The sequence below is a fragment of the Xiphophorus couchianus genome, chromosome 24 (assembly GCF_001444195.1).
Source record: "Xiphophorus couchianus chromosome 24, X_couchianus-1.0, whole genome shotgun sequence".
NCBI classification, from domain to species: domain Eukaryota; kingdom Metazoa; phylum Chordata; class Actinopteri; order Cyprinodontiformes; family Poeciliidae; genus Xiphophorus; species Xiphophorus couchianus.
In genome coordinates, this window is record NC_040251.1 from 5,389,582 (window position 1) to 5,404,868 (window position 15,287).

Below are 15,287 nucleotides of genomic sequence, written 5' to 3' on the forward strand. Positions count from 1 at the left end.
TCACTTTGTGTTTCTGAAAAGCAAGACTTAAGTGAATTATTACACTGCTATGATAATTCATCAATTAAGGACTAGGGTTTTATAAGATAATATAAAAAGGCTACCTTGAATAAATTCAACTATATATAGAAAGACGCTAGCCTGACGCTATTAGCATGCAGAAGCGCTAGCATAGCTCGGTAGCACAGCTTACTCACTTAGATCGCTAGCTTGTGATGACAGTTGCACAATTAAATCAATTAACATTAATAATGATAACGTGGAGATAAATAGCTAAATACATTAGATAGCTATTTCACTTACAGCTCCTCTGTCCCAGGCTGAGGTCTAAACTGTCGTTGCTTTGTCATAGCTACAGCGCTGTTGGAATGGGTTAATGTGATTGGCTGAAACATAGGTTACCCCAACGTGGGACTTCGTTCATATGATTGGGTGAAACAACTTCAGCTAGCTGATTGGTTGCTGATAATCCAATCAGATATACAATTTATTTTAAAAAAGACATTTGTGGATTGAGATGTCAGGGCAGTCTCAAAATTCACACACAAATGCAGCGAAACTCACAGGCCAGAAACAGCGTGTAAATCAAGATATATTTGTGTTTGCATCAAAAATACAAGTGTGGATCTTGTTCTTTGCATTTGTGAATTTTTTGCATTTGTGAATCTTGGTGTGTGCATTTGTGAATTATGAGACAGTTTTAGCTCCATATAGGTCGGCCCGTTGCTGTGATTTGTCACAGCGTCCGCCATATTGAACGTGGCCTATGTGACAGTAAGCTAACACAAGTAACTGGACCAAACTTCACAAAGTGCTGTTCTACTAAGTATTTTAAGTTAATAAATGTCATTGACACATTTTCTCACACACACTAATATATTTGGTAATCACAGAAATGACTAAAGACAGAGTTTCTAACTTTTAATGTGATTATTTAATTATTTTGGGAGATTTCTGAATAAAGAGCACAATATTTTAATTTGCTAGAAAAGATTCTGATAGTTTTTTTATATTGACATTGATGAACAGACACACTTTCACAGTGTTTTATTCAAGAACATATTTACATGATTTCATAATTTAATGTACATTCAACATTTCAAGAGAAGAAAAAAATTATTTATTTTTTTATATTTTATTGATAAATGACTTTTGATTTATCAGTTATTGTCAAACATTAAACTACATATTTTTCTTACTTTTTTCCAGAAAAAAAATTAGATTATGTCAACTCTGCTATTGACAGCAAAGGGTGAAAAAAAATCTAAGAGTAAATCATTTTTATTTAATTACATAAGCTGTATTAATACACTAACACTTCCGATTGATTTATTTAAAAGTACACAAAACGTGAAAGAGTAAAACATTTATTTATTATACTGGGAACACTGGCCACAGGCAGGGCTTCAGTCTGCTGGTCACACTGGGAGAGGTCCAGTGAGTTCTGAGACGTCCTGGTACTCAGGCTAAAGCCCAGGATAAAAGAGAAATTATCCAAAGGTGTAATAGAAAATACATCTATTTTTCCTTCCCATTCAGAAAAAAGACATTTTTATCGTGTTGGGCTCTGACTCGTAGCATCTTTATAGCTAAAGATGGCGGCGTTGTGAAGCTGAGCTGTGTTAAGGAAAAATGATTATTTTTAGTGCTTAATACAGTTAATCTTACGAATGTGTAAAAGGTATATTCAGCACTCTTATTTGGAACAGTTTTCTGTTGAGCATTTGGGATTGAGCAGATGAGCAGGCATTCAGACAGGCAGGAGCCTCCCCACTGTGAGGCCGGGCCATAGGAGGCCATAAAATTAGCATTCCCGGCAGGGCAGAGAGACTTTAGATTTCACAGGTATCTGTGAGGTCTTATCTCAGGTTGTTCTGTACTCAGAATGACCGTGGGAGCCACGGGGGGTCAGGGCCAGCGATCCTCGCCAGAAGCCAGATGGTCTTTTGATCTTTGCTGTAGATCAGGGGGAGTTTCCAAGTTTCTCTGAGTGCTTATGGGAGTTTCCATTTGGTCAACAGGAGGAACGCCTTGAGTGCATAAATTAAATAGAAAAACACCTCCTTACTATAAGATTACGTGTTAGGAGAAAAAATACAGAGAGCAGCCACCATTTTGCCTTTTTGCATTGGCTCTCTCCAAAGACGCGTCTTTGTCTTTTTTGTTCGTCTTTGTTTTGTGTTTGTCTGTCTTCCCCTTGTCTGTCTTTATTTTTATGAGAAAATGCATATCTCTGTTCCTCTGCAGCTTTGTTGTTGATTGCTTTGTATGAGATTAAACTCTGTGATCTGTGATGTCAACGCGCTTTGTTGTTGTTTCAGTTTAGTAGCACGCCGCCGCCTGCTGAGGATCCGGGACATTAAGGAGGAAAGAGCCAAACGTTTTGTCCAAAGTTAACATTAAATTATCCTCTTTTTTTAATAGCTGTGAAACAGAAGAACAGCAGCTCCAGCTCTGACCCTGACTGACCTTTCCTCTCTAAATCCCCTGGTCTTTAATGCACTTCCTCTTGTTAAGGAAAATGATTATTTTAGTGCTAAAAATACACTTAATCTTATAACATGTGTAAAGGTATATTAAGCACTCTTATTTGAAAAACAGGCTTTGTGTGACCCTTTGAGATGGCCCGATCGAGACAAGCAGGCGCCTATACAAGGGCCATAAAATTAGCATTTCCATGGAAACGGCGCTGGAATGTGGAGGATAGACGTTAGAGTTATCTGGGAAATCTCAAAACAGGGACTCTTCCGCCCGAGATCGCCCGTGCCAGACAGAGATGAGCACGAAGTGGTCCGCCCTCATACTGAGATAAAAACCAGACATCTGAGCTGCAATGAGGGGAGTTTCCAAGTTTCTCTGGGGGGCCGAAACAGGTCTCTGATTGGTTGAACTACGGAACGCCTTCGTTGCATAAATTAAAATACGGAAACACCCCTTTGTATTAAGAGGACATGTAAAGAGAAAGAAAGAGAGTTTTTTCCATCTTTCTCTCCACGTGGGCGCCTTTGTCTGTCTGTGTGTTTCGTGTTTTGTCTTTGTCTGTTGTTATTTTGTGAGAAAATGCATATCTCTGTATCTCTGCAGCTTTGTTGTTCATTGCTTTGTATGGAATTAAACTCTGTGATCTGTGACGTGAACACGCTTTGTTTAGTTTCGTTTTACAGCTGGCCGCTGCTCGCCGAGAAGAACCCGGCTGTGTTAAGGAAGAGACGAGCCAAACGTTTGTTCAAAGTTTTAATAATTCTTCCTTAATACTCTCTAACAGCGGTTTCTCATCAGCTCTCTCTCATTAAAGCAATATGAAAACGTTAGCTACGCTAACAATCAGTGGTTACTTCGGGCTAATTTCTACGGAGCCCTCTAGAGGACATGGGGAACTTTTTTTCTTTTGCGTTCCTTCGCAAAACTTTTGCGTTCCCTCGCAATACTGTACTGGTCAGTTATGCAGCATAATTGAATCCTGTAGCCTTTCTTACGGTGGGCGCCGTACTTTATGCTTTAATAGAAGGTTATGTGAGGTTTTTCCATGAATTTTAATATCTTTTTGTGAAATATCTTTAGTTTTATATCTTTCTTTAGGATAGAAAGGCGCCACAAACCTACGATATAAACAGAAACTTTCCGTAAGTAGGAAAGAAATAAAAACACATTATAATTTGGACTATTTCTGAGTTATTATAGCGGGTAATAAATCATCTGACAGTTTTGATTGTGTCTCTGTTGTTCTAGTCTGAATGGTTTAAAGAGCTGCTTTCAGTTCCATCTTAGCCTTAACAGACATAAACATGCAGGAAAAAATAAATTGATTTTCAATCAATGTTTTGCACCAAACAGTTTTTACTATTAACAAGTTTTTATTATTAAAAACACGACAAACTAATGATGGTAAAGGGATTAACTCTGGGTTAACTTGGGGAATCTAACCTGTCTGTGTATCAATCAACTCCAAACCATTTCTTTGTTCTGTCACAATTATCGATTTATTCCATTTTGATGATCAGGCTCCAAACTTTGCCAGGACTGACCGCCCCGCTCACCGCTTCCTCATACACACAAAGCCAGTTTCCTTCCATTCATACCTGGTGACGTCACTCCCACGTCGACACACCTAAGTGTCAAAGCCTCCTGCTCCTGTCATCAATAATTACTTATTTCATTCATAAGGCTCCTACAGAGCCTCAGTGAAAACTTGTCTATTATTATTAACTGTTTGGTGCAAAACATTGATTGAAAATCAATTTATTTTTTCCTGCATGTTTATGTCTGTTAAGGCTAAGATGGAACTGAAAGCAGCTCTTTAAACCATTCAGACTAGAACAACAGAGACACAATCAAAACTGTCAGATGATTTATTACCCGCTATAATAACTCAGAAATAGTCCAAATTATAATGTGTTTTTATTTCTTTCCTACTTACGGAAAGTTTCTGTTTATATCACAGGTTTGTGGTGCCTTTCTATCCTAAAGAAAGATATAAAACTAAAGATATTTCACAAAAAGATATTAAAATTCATGGAAAAACCTCACATAACCTTATATTAAAGCATAAAGTACGGCGCCCACCGTAAGAAAGGCTACAGGATTCAGTTATGCTGCATAACTGACCAATACAGTGTTGCGAGGGAACGCAAAAGGTTTTGCGAGGGAACGCAAAAGTATTGCGAGGGAACGCAAAAGAAAAAAAATTCCCCATGTCCCCTAGAGGGCTCGGTAACTTCGGGCCAATTTAGCTACATAGGAAATATTTCTCGGTTGTTTAGAAGCGAGTTTCTGGCTGCAAAGTGAAGTAATTCTGCTCTTTCATCCTTACCTGTGAAAGGTAATCCCAATGAATCCAGTTTGTATTGTAAAACGATTGAAACAAGTCCACACAGGACAGGACTTGGAGCTCCGATCGATCTGCTGCCACACACAACATGGCGGCGACGTAACGTAGGACTCAGCGCTCAATGAGGCGTCTACGTATTCATGTCTCTGTTTAAAACAGTCTTTCTCAAACTGTGGTAACACCTGTTAACTGGTAGTCCGCGGGCCCCCTAGCGGTCAGCGAGGTACTGCATGTAAACGACCGTTTATTTTCCGTGACGTCAGCTCAAAGTGCGACGCTACAGCTAACTTAGCAAAAGATTGTATTAGAAATAATAATGGAAAACTGGCTTAAAACCGGGTAACTCAAAAGAAAAGCTGCAGATACCAGTGGAAAGAAAACAACTCCAGGAATATTATATGAGCAGAGGAAGCTGAAGCTGCTTAGTGTCGATGTGTCACTAGCGACTGGATTCCTTTGAACCGGTAGGAATCGACTCAGTTACGGAGTACTGTTCTTTGTTTTTTATGACTTTGCTTGTGTAGCTGAGTTAATTTTATTTATTTATTAATTTTCTTATGAACCTTCTCAAAACACCTTTTTGTTGAATTGACATGTCTGATATCGCTTTTGCACTGCGGCAGGCTATTTCTGTTTTATACTGCTTTTATTTTTGGTTCCTAAATATTGTTCTGGGAGGACGGTTATTAGTGTTGCACAAAGCAAGGTTCTGTGACGTAGATGCAGCAGCCAGGCAGAAGCTGCCTAACTGAGTTGCTGGTAAGATGCGTGCTAATGCTACCTCTCACTCTCAATAATGTTTATATCGTTAAAAATAGTTCTCACAGTTTTTGTGCTGCATAAAAATATAATGTTAACTGTCTAAGTGTTTTAAAAACTTTGGGTTTGGTTAAAATTAAACTGTTACGCTTATAAAGTTTGTCTGAAGTTTTCCCTCCAAAATGTGTTTGTTGGGCCGCAGGGATCAGACTGACTGTGACCAGATGATGGTCCCACACTGAGTCTTATAGGAATAAACCCACGCAGATCCTGATTCCAGTGTTGATCCTTTTAACAACTGTTACACTTGGTAATGAATGATGCTCTGCTTTGAGGTCACCTGACAGCTACTGTAATTTTTATTTAATTAAAAAATATTAAATTGAATTAAATAACAAATAAATACAATTGATAGAAGTGGTTGCTTATTTTTCTTTAATTGTGCTTCTAAATCACAAATAGCCCTAAATGTTATTAATGCACATAACACTTGGTAGTAAAGAACAACTTCTTTTTTATTTCCACGACATCATTGGAAAGCTTAGACACTTTCAGAATCTGTAAATAACTCAAAGTAGACATGTTCATGGCTCTGACGTCACATTTATCAAATAGCACAACTCTTCATTAGGAAGACCTAAGAAAACAACAATACCCGAGTTAAGAGACTGATATTTTCATTTCAGGTTGAATTATATATTAAGTTATGTTATAGAGGGGAGATTTCAGGTTAGGTGATCCATGACTGTTAAATGGAGCAAGTGGTCCTCAGCCTGAAAATGTTTGAGAAACACGGATTTAAAAGACGCATTAGAAATGCAGGATGCTGATGTGCAACCAGCAGCAGCAATGCATTTTTAAATTAAACATGCTGTATGGAAGTAAATATGTGCCATCAGAATTTGAATAAAAAATGCCTCTGAAATTTGAATGTTGAATATTAGTGCTTACTTTTTCAGTGTTAAAATAAATTCAGAATATATTTTTAACCTAAAAAAAAATTCAGTGTCATTATTTATACATGAAAAAAAAATTCGGTGTCATCATTTGTACATGGTTGCAATTTTCATTTATTAAAAAGATTCACATTCCTATTTCAAAGTGATCAAATTTTCAATAAACATATTTTTCACAGTTTAAATTTTCAGTGTTAAAAAATTCAGCATATAAAAAATTTCAACTTTTCAAAATTCAAATGCAATAATTTCAGTGTCCTCCAATTCAACTTGCTCAAATTCGCTGTAAAAATGGCGAGGTTACTTCAGGTCACAGACATTAGCAATGGATGTCAGATTCCAGCTCCCAGCTAATCACATGACACAACCGTCATATTGAAGAAATATGACCCAGGCTGGCGACCATGGAGGCGACCGCAAACCCAACGGTGAGTTTAATGCTTTCATATTTCTGTAGTATATTTTATTTTGCGCATGAAGTTTGATATATTATCTTAAATCTTGATTTAAAACACGGTTTGGGCCGTTGTTAATCTTACACCATGTAGTGCTAGCAGTATTTTGGATGATGTTGTAATGACAATAAATTTCTTAATTAATTCATAAATGAAGTCACCTGAACTATTGTTCAGGTGACTTCATTTAGCTGAACAGAATGGGGTTGTGGTTATAATTAATGTCGGTAGTTATCACAGCCCCTCCTTGAAGCATACAAGGCAGCCATATTAGCTTAGTACATTAGCGGTAGCATCTCCTGAAATATTACACTTTACTAAGACTGCCTGTCTCAGTCTCACCTAAGACAACATCAAACAACCCAGAAAGTCGCCACCCATCAGTTCTCTTTCAAGATTCTAGACTTGGGGCAAGTGGTATTTCTTTTTGAAATAAAACGGAGTAAAGTGGGTGAGGGGCAGCGGGGAGGGGCTGGGGGGGGCTAGTAGGTAGCTAGAGGTAATATGCTAGCACTACATGGTGTAAGATTGGAGGACACTGAAAATATTGCATTTGAATTTTGAAAAGTTGAATTTTTTTATATGCTGAATTTTTTAACACTGAAAATTTAAACTGAAAAATATGTTTATTGAAAATTTGATCACTTTGAAATAGGAATGTGAATCGTTTTAATAAATGAAAATTGCAACCATGTACAAATAATGACACCAATTTTTTTTTTCATGTACAAATAATGACACTGAATTTTTTTTAGGTTAAAAATATATTCTGAATTTATTTTAACACTGAAAAAGTAAGCACTAATATTCAACATTCAAATTTCAGAGGCATTTTTTATTCAAATTCTGATGGCACATATTTACTTCCATAATGCTGTTTATTTTCAAACTATTTTGCTGTTTTTGTCAATAGAAATAGCTCAACATTGTTGCTCCAACCAAAGTCAGAAAGCATTGTTTCCTCATTTCTCAGTCTACAGTATATCAAAACTATATCTTCACACAATGTCAGAAATCCTGTCTAAAATCCCATCTCATTATTGGGGGACCATAAACAGGGACATTTCTTAAGAGCAATTTTGGGGGTGTCGACAAAGTTACAGTAAAATGTGATTTAAAAAACATTGTGTTCAAGCTACAGGAGCAAAAATGACTAGTAAGTATCAATGTATATCAAATGTGTTTTTCTCAGTAAACAACCTTTAGAGAAGTCAAACTAAGATTCTTATGTTTAGATCTGAGTTTGGTTCTGAGTCATTGATCTAATCTCTGCTACACCTTTACAAAAATGTAAGGCTCTGACTAAAAGCAAGTTTTAATGAGTAACTCCACTTAATAAAATTCCTCATAAATATTGATTTATTGCAGTGGCTCTCAATACAAGTTATGTGTTTTTTAAATTATAAAGTTGCTTTAAACCCTTTTTTCATGATGGCTGTGAACTTATAAATATGTAGAAATTGAATATCTGGGAGAATCATAACTGAAACTTAAGGCTCAGCACCAGAGTCTTCTAGAAAAATATTCAAATTTTATTTTGTGGTTTTAAAGGTGTTGAAGAAGATAAGAAATAAAGGCATATTTTATTTTTACCGTCAGCTGCAGTAGCGCCTCTGCTCTCAGCTCCCATACTGAGCTAGCGCTAACGCTCAGCCGCTCCAGTTTCAAACTCTTCTTATTAAAGTTAAACAGCTAAATATAATTGAAATATTGGCTACCTTGGACAGAAAAAGAACTAAGTCTATGAAAGCAATGTAGCAGTTTAGCTAGTTTTGATTTAACGAGCTTAACGAGGCAGTTTATCAAGATTCAGTCAAAGTAATGAAGCAAACTGCAGTCTGATTTTATTGTTCATGTGTTTCTTATTAAGCAGTGGAAGGAAATAAAATGTTTTTCATGTCTTTTGCTGTAAGTATTTACTTACTGGAGGGTTTATGTTTGTGCTGCAGAGCCACAGCTAACAGCTAGCTCCTCTCTTCATCCGGTACCGTTCAGCTGCTCTTGCTCCTCCTACACTTTGGACTGAACCATTGTTCTAATAATGGGGGGACGTAAGAATTCATTCTTATTTTTGTCTTAGATGAAAGGCGGATTTATTTTGTTCTTTTGCTTTTTCATATTGCTATTGTTTAAATACAAGGGTTTCCTTCATGATTTCTTTGGGGGGGGGGGGGCAGTCTGGACTTTTCCAAGATTGGGGAGTTTGGACCCCCCCCCCGGGGGATATACGCCCATGTCTTCACACTAATGGGTGATAAAATATTAAGTATAGAAACTTGTCCTTGTTTAAGTCTGTTTTGCATTCATTAACTCAATGAATACATTCATAATTCTGTATGTTTATTTTATGATGACTGCCCTGTTTAATCTGGCTCTCTCTCATCCTGCTGACTCAGCTTCTTCATCACTTGTGTCCCATCAAGTTGCAATATTGGCCACATCATCAACTCCAAAACTGAAACAGATCAATTAAATCCTCGTCCGTTAAATTTAACTGATTGATTAGGCGCTGTAATGGACGTCAATCTTAACGAGCCATTAGCTAATTGGCTGGAGCTCCGCTGAGGAGTGTGTGTGTGTTCCCATTCAGACTGATGACTTTAATATTTAGTCATCGATCAATGGGAGCAGGCCGTCTGTTTCCAGTGTTCTGACTATCTGTGCTACCTCGTCAGATTTTCCTGCCGTAGCACGGATAGATGGCTATGTCTACCTGTTGGTGCTACCCGTCTAAAACTGCTACATCATGTTTACAAACTAAAACTACAGCAGGTTGTGTTAATGTTAAATATATTGGATAACATTATTTGAGTGACTGAAGTGGAAGCTAAGGAGTTATGGTTAGCTTAGCAGTGGAACAATTTATATCCATGACGAAACCACAAGAAGATCACTTCCTTCATCTGAATATCCTACCCATTTAAAATGGAAAGCTATAGATGTTTGCACTACTTATTAGAATTTGCTACCGTTTTCAAATATTTTAAAAACCGGCGGTGTTTGTAAGCATGAATCAGTAGCAGACAGAGGAAGACGATTTTTATTAAAATTAAAATAAAGATCTGCAAATACAGATCACTGCGACTCCTTTATGCGCATTAATACTTTATATGTCTGTTATCAGCAGCAGCCATAATGTGTCGCTGATGTCATTAAGATACACTAATATTACACGGCTTCAATCCCACATAGTATCGCTACCAAAATCTATGTAGCAAAGTTTAATAAAAAACAGTGTAATTAAACTAAAATATTTTAAAGTACAGGGACAGGGCTACAAATCCAGGTGTAAATAAAATAAATTAAATAAAGCTTACCTTAATCTTCGACGAAATAAAACAGGCGAAACGAAACTTCCATGGAGTTTCGTTTCCATGTCATGTAGGATGACAAGAAATCTGCTGAGTCAGCAGATTGTGACGTAGCATCGATGTGCGCGTCACAAGGCAGGACGGAATGATGGGTAGCACAGATAGTTAGGACACCTGTTGTTGAACGCCAACTGAGTCTAATCCAGGTTTTAGACGCATCCCAGAGTTTCTATCGATCAGACCCTGCAGATTCTCCAACCTGCTGCATCAAGGGGTGCACTTAGTTTTTTTCTTCTGAATTATCTTTTTACACTCCATGTCAGATTAAAATTATTTGCCAATTTTCAGGAGGGTGTACTTTCTTTCTTCCATCACTGAGTCCCATCGCAGAAGCGCTTGCAGGGATGTCGGTTGATTTGGTTTGTCATCTGAGAACAGACGGGTCCAATGAGGGCCTGGGGTGCTGTCTAATCCCTGGATATCTAGTTTTAGCTGTGGAGATGAGCGGAGTCTCTAACAGTCAGCTCTGGGAATGCAAATAAAAACAAACATAATTTCAGTTTGGTTGTTACTGAGGGACTCCAGCGCCATTAAGGGCTGGGTCTAATCCCTGGGTAGGACATCAGGAATTCCAGGACGACGATGAAGATCTGAGTGGAAAGAGATGCTCCTCTTACTGGGAAGAACCCAGTGAAACCTTAACTCCAAACTGGGGACCAGCATGGTCCCCCAGCTGTGTGTTAAAAAGCTTAAAGACGACCATCTTTTATTATCTGTGCCCTGCTGCAGAGCAGTAACTTCAGCATACCAGGACCGATCCGGACCACAAACCAGAAGAAAAACCGTTCACAATGATCCGGTTGGACCCAAACCCAGACAGAACCGGAGGAGGAAGGTAAAAAAAAGAAATGTCCTTTTCTGTCCACAGTGGGAAAATTCAAGGCCATCAGCACCAAGTTCAGTTTATCGTCTCAGGCCATCCATCCATCCATCCATCCATCTTCTTCCGCTTATCCGAGGTCGGGTCGCGGGGGTAGCAGCTTCAGAAGGGAGGCCCAGACTTCCCTCTCCCCAGCCACTTCTTCCAGCTCCTCCGGGGGAATCCCGAGGCGTTCCCAGGCCAGCCGAGAGACATAGTCCCTCCAGCGTGTCCTGGGTCTTCCCCGGGGCCTCCTCCCGGTGGGACGTGCCCGGAACACCTCACCAGGGAGGCGTCCAGGAGGCATCCTGACCAGATGCCCAAGCCACCTCAACTGGCTCCTCTCGATGTGAAGGAGCAGCGGCTCTACTCTGAGTCCCTCCCGGATGACTGAGCTTCTCACCCTATCTCTAAGGGAGAGCCCAGCCACCCTACGGAGAAAACCCATTTCGGCCGCTTGTATCCGCGATCTCGTTCTTTCGGTCATGACCCAAAGCTCATGACCATAGATGAGGGTGGGAACGTAGATCGACCGGTAAATCGAGAGCTTCGCTTTTTGGCTCAGCTCTTTCTTCACCACGACGGACCGGTACAGCGCCCGCTTGACAGCAGACGCTGCGCCAATCCGCCTGTCGATCTCCCGCTCCCTTCTTCCCCCATTCGTGAACAAGATCCCGAGATACTTAAACTCCTCCACTTGGGGCAGGACCCCCCCCTGACCCGGAGAAGGCACTCTACCCTTTTCCGGCTCAAGACCATGGCCTCGGATTTGGAGGCACTGATCCCCATCCCGGCCGCTTCACACTCGGCTGCGAACCGATCCAGCGAGAGCTGCAGATCACGATCTGATGAAGCCAAAAGGACCACATCGTCTGCGAAAAGCAGAGATGAGATCCTGAGGCCACCAAATCGGATCTCCTCAACACCTTGGCTGCGCCTAGAAATTCTGTCCATGAAAGTGATGAACAGAATCGGTGACAAAGGGCAGCCCTGGCGGAGTCCAACTCTCACCGGAAACGAGCCCGACTTACTGCCGGCAATGCGGACCAGACTCTGACACCGGTCATACAGGGACCTGACAGCCCGTATCAAAGGGCCCGGTACCCCATACTCCCGGAGAACCCCCCACAGGGCTCCCCGAGGGACACGGTCGAACGCCTTCTCCAAGTCCACAAAACACATGTAGACTGGTTGGGCGAACTCCCATGCACCCTCCAGGACCCTGCTGAGGGTGTAGAGCTGGTCCAGTGTTCCACGACCAGGACGAAAACCACACTGCTCTTCCTGAATCCGAGGTTCGACTATCCGACGGACCCTCCTCTCCAGGACCCCTGAATAGACCTTGCCAGGGAGGCTTAAGAGTGTGACCCCTCTATAATTGGAGCACACCCTCCGGTCCCCCTTTTTGAACAGGGGGACCACCACCCCAGTCTGCCAATCCAGGGGAACTGCCCCCGATGTCCATGCGATATTGCAGAGTCGCGTCAACCAACACAACCCTACAACATCCAGAGCCTTAAGGAACTCCGGGCGGATCTCATCCACCCCCGGGGCCTTGCCACCGAGGAGCTTTTTAACCACCTCGGCGACCTCGCCCCCAGAGATTGGAGAGCCCAACCCAGAGTCCCCAGGCTCCGCTTCCTCAGTGGAAGGCATGTTGGTGGGATTGAGGAGGTCTTCGAAGTACTCTGCCCACCGGCCCACAACGTCCCGAGTAGAGGTCAGCAGCACACCATCCCCACTATAAACAGTGTTGGTGCTGCACCGCTTCCCCCCCCTGAGACGCCGGATGGTGGACCAGAATCGCCTCGAAGCCGTGCGGAAGTCTTTCTCCATGGCCTCTCCAAACTCCTCCCACACCCGAGTTTTTGCCTCAGCAACCGCCCGAGCCGCATGCCGCTTCGCCCGCCGGTACCCATCAGCTGCTTCCGGAGTCCCACAGGCCAAAAAGGCTCGATAGGACTCCTTCTTCAGCCTGACGGCATCCCTCACCGAAGGTGTCCACCAACGGGTTCGAGGGTTGCCGCCGCGACAGGCACCGACAACCTTGCGGCCACAGCTCCGATCGGCCGCCTCGACAATGGAGGCACGGAACATGGTCCACTCAGACTCCATGTCCCCCACCTCCCCCGGGACGTGTTCGAAGTTTTGCCGGAGATGGGAGTTAAAGCTCCGTCTCACAGGGGATTCCGCCAGACGTTCCCAGCAGACCCTCACAACACGTTTGGGCCTGCCAGGTCTGACCGGCTTTCGCCCCCGCCACCGGAGCCAACTCACCACCAGGTAGTGGTCAGTGGACAGCTCCGCACCTCTCTTCACCCGAGTGTCCAAGACATACGGCCGCAGATCCGATGAAACGATGACAAAGTCGATCATCGAACTGCGGCCTAGGGTGTCCTGGTGCCAAGTGTACATATGGACACCCTTATGCTTGAACATGGTGTTCGTTATGGACAATCCATGGCGAGCACAGAAGTCCAGCAACAGAACACCGCTCGAGTTCAGGTCGGGTGGGCCGTTCCTCCCAACCACGCCCCTCCAGGTCTCACTGTCGTTGCCCACGTGAGCGTTGAAGTCCCCCAGCAGAACAAGGGAGTCCCCAGGAGGAGCACTCTCCAGTACCCCCTCTAAGGACTCCAAAAAGGGTGGGTAATCTGAACTGTCGTTCGGCCCGTAAGCACAAACGACAGTCAGAACCCGTCCCCCCACCCGTAGGCGGAGGGATCCTACCCTCTCGTTCACCGGGGTAAACCCCAACGTACAGGCGCCGAGATGGGGAGCAACAAGTATGCCCACTCCTGCCCGACGTCTCTCTCCCTGGGCAACTCCAGAGTGGAAGTATGTCCAGCCCCTCTCAAGGAGACTGGTTCCAGAACCAGAGCCATGCGTCGAGGTGAGACCGACTATTTCTAGCCGAAACCTCTCGACCTCACGCACTAGCTCCGGCTCCTTCCCCACCAGAGAGGTGACATTCCACGTCCCAAGAGCCAGTTTCTGCAACCGAGGATCGGACCGCCAGGGTCCCCTCCCTTGGCCGCCACCCATCACACAGTGCACCCGACCCCTTTGGCCCCTCCCACGGGTGGTGGGCCCATGGGAGGGGGGGCCCATGTTTCCTCTTCGGGCTGAGCCCGGCCGGGCTCCATGGGTAAAAGCCCGGCCACCAGACGCTCGCCATCGTGCCCCCCCTCCAGGCCTGGCTCCAGAGTGGGGCCCCGGTGACCCGCGTCCGGGCGAGGGAACACCAAGTCCAAGGTTTTCCTTCATCATTGGGGTCTTCGGGCTGCACTTTGTCTGGTCCCTCACCTAGGACCTGTCTGCCTTGGGTGACCCTACCAGGGGCATGAAGCCCCAGACAGCATAGCTCCTAGGATCATTGGGGCACTCAAACCCCTCCACCACGATAAGGTGGCAGCCCATGGAGGAGTCGTCTCAGGCACTTTACAGAAAATCATCCAGTTGTCAGTCAGTGCTTAAAGTTCTGTTTTGAAACAGAAATATTTATTTTCTTGATTTTGGGTTTCTTTTCCTGATGGACATTTCTCAAAATGGCTGCCATGGTTGTACTGGAGAAGATACGTTAGTTATAAAATCAGCAGTAGTTATTACCAGTGGTGTGTTCAGCTAACCTGTTAGGCTACTATGGCGCCCCCTAGCGGACATGAGGTGAAATTTCTTTTGCGTTTCCTCGCAATAAGCAAACACACCCTGGTCTATTTTGTACACAGAGTCACAAATGTCAAATATATACACTTTTAAAGAGCCTCGGTGAAAACATATTTATATATTTGGTTTAAAAAGAACGGCGGCCATCTTGAAAAATGGCCAACACCCTGAAACTGAAGTGGCTGATGGTAAATTTGGAAAACATCCAGCCTGAGGGGTTAGCACGCTAATGTTTACAGTAATTTGCTGAACTATAAAACAAGTTTTAGTTCTCATCCAGTTTATTTGCTGAATTTATAATGAAAATGAATAAATATTATAGTTTCAAACCTTAATGCTCATGTTGAGTTTCTGGTGCTGCAATAAATCACCTTTAAACTTGGACTTTCAGAG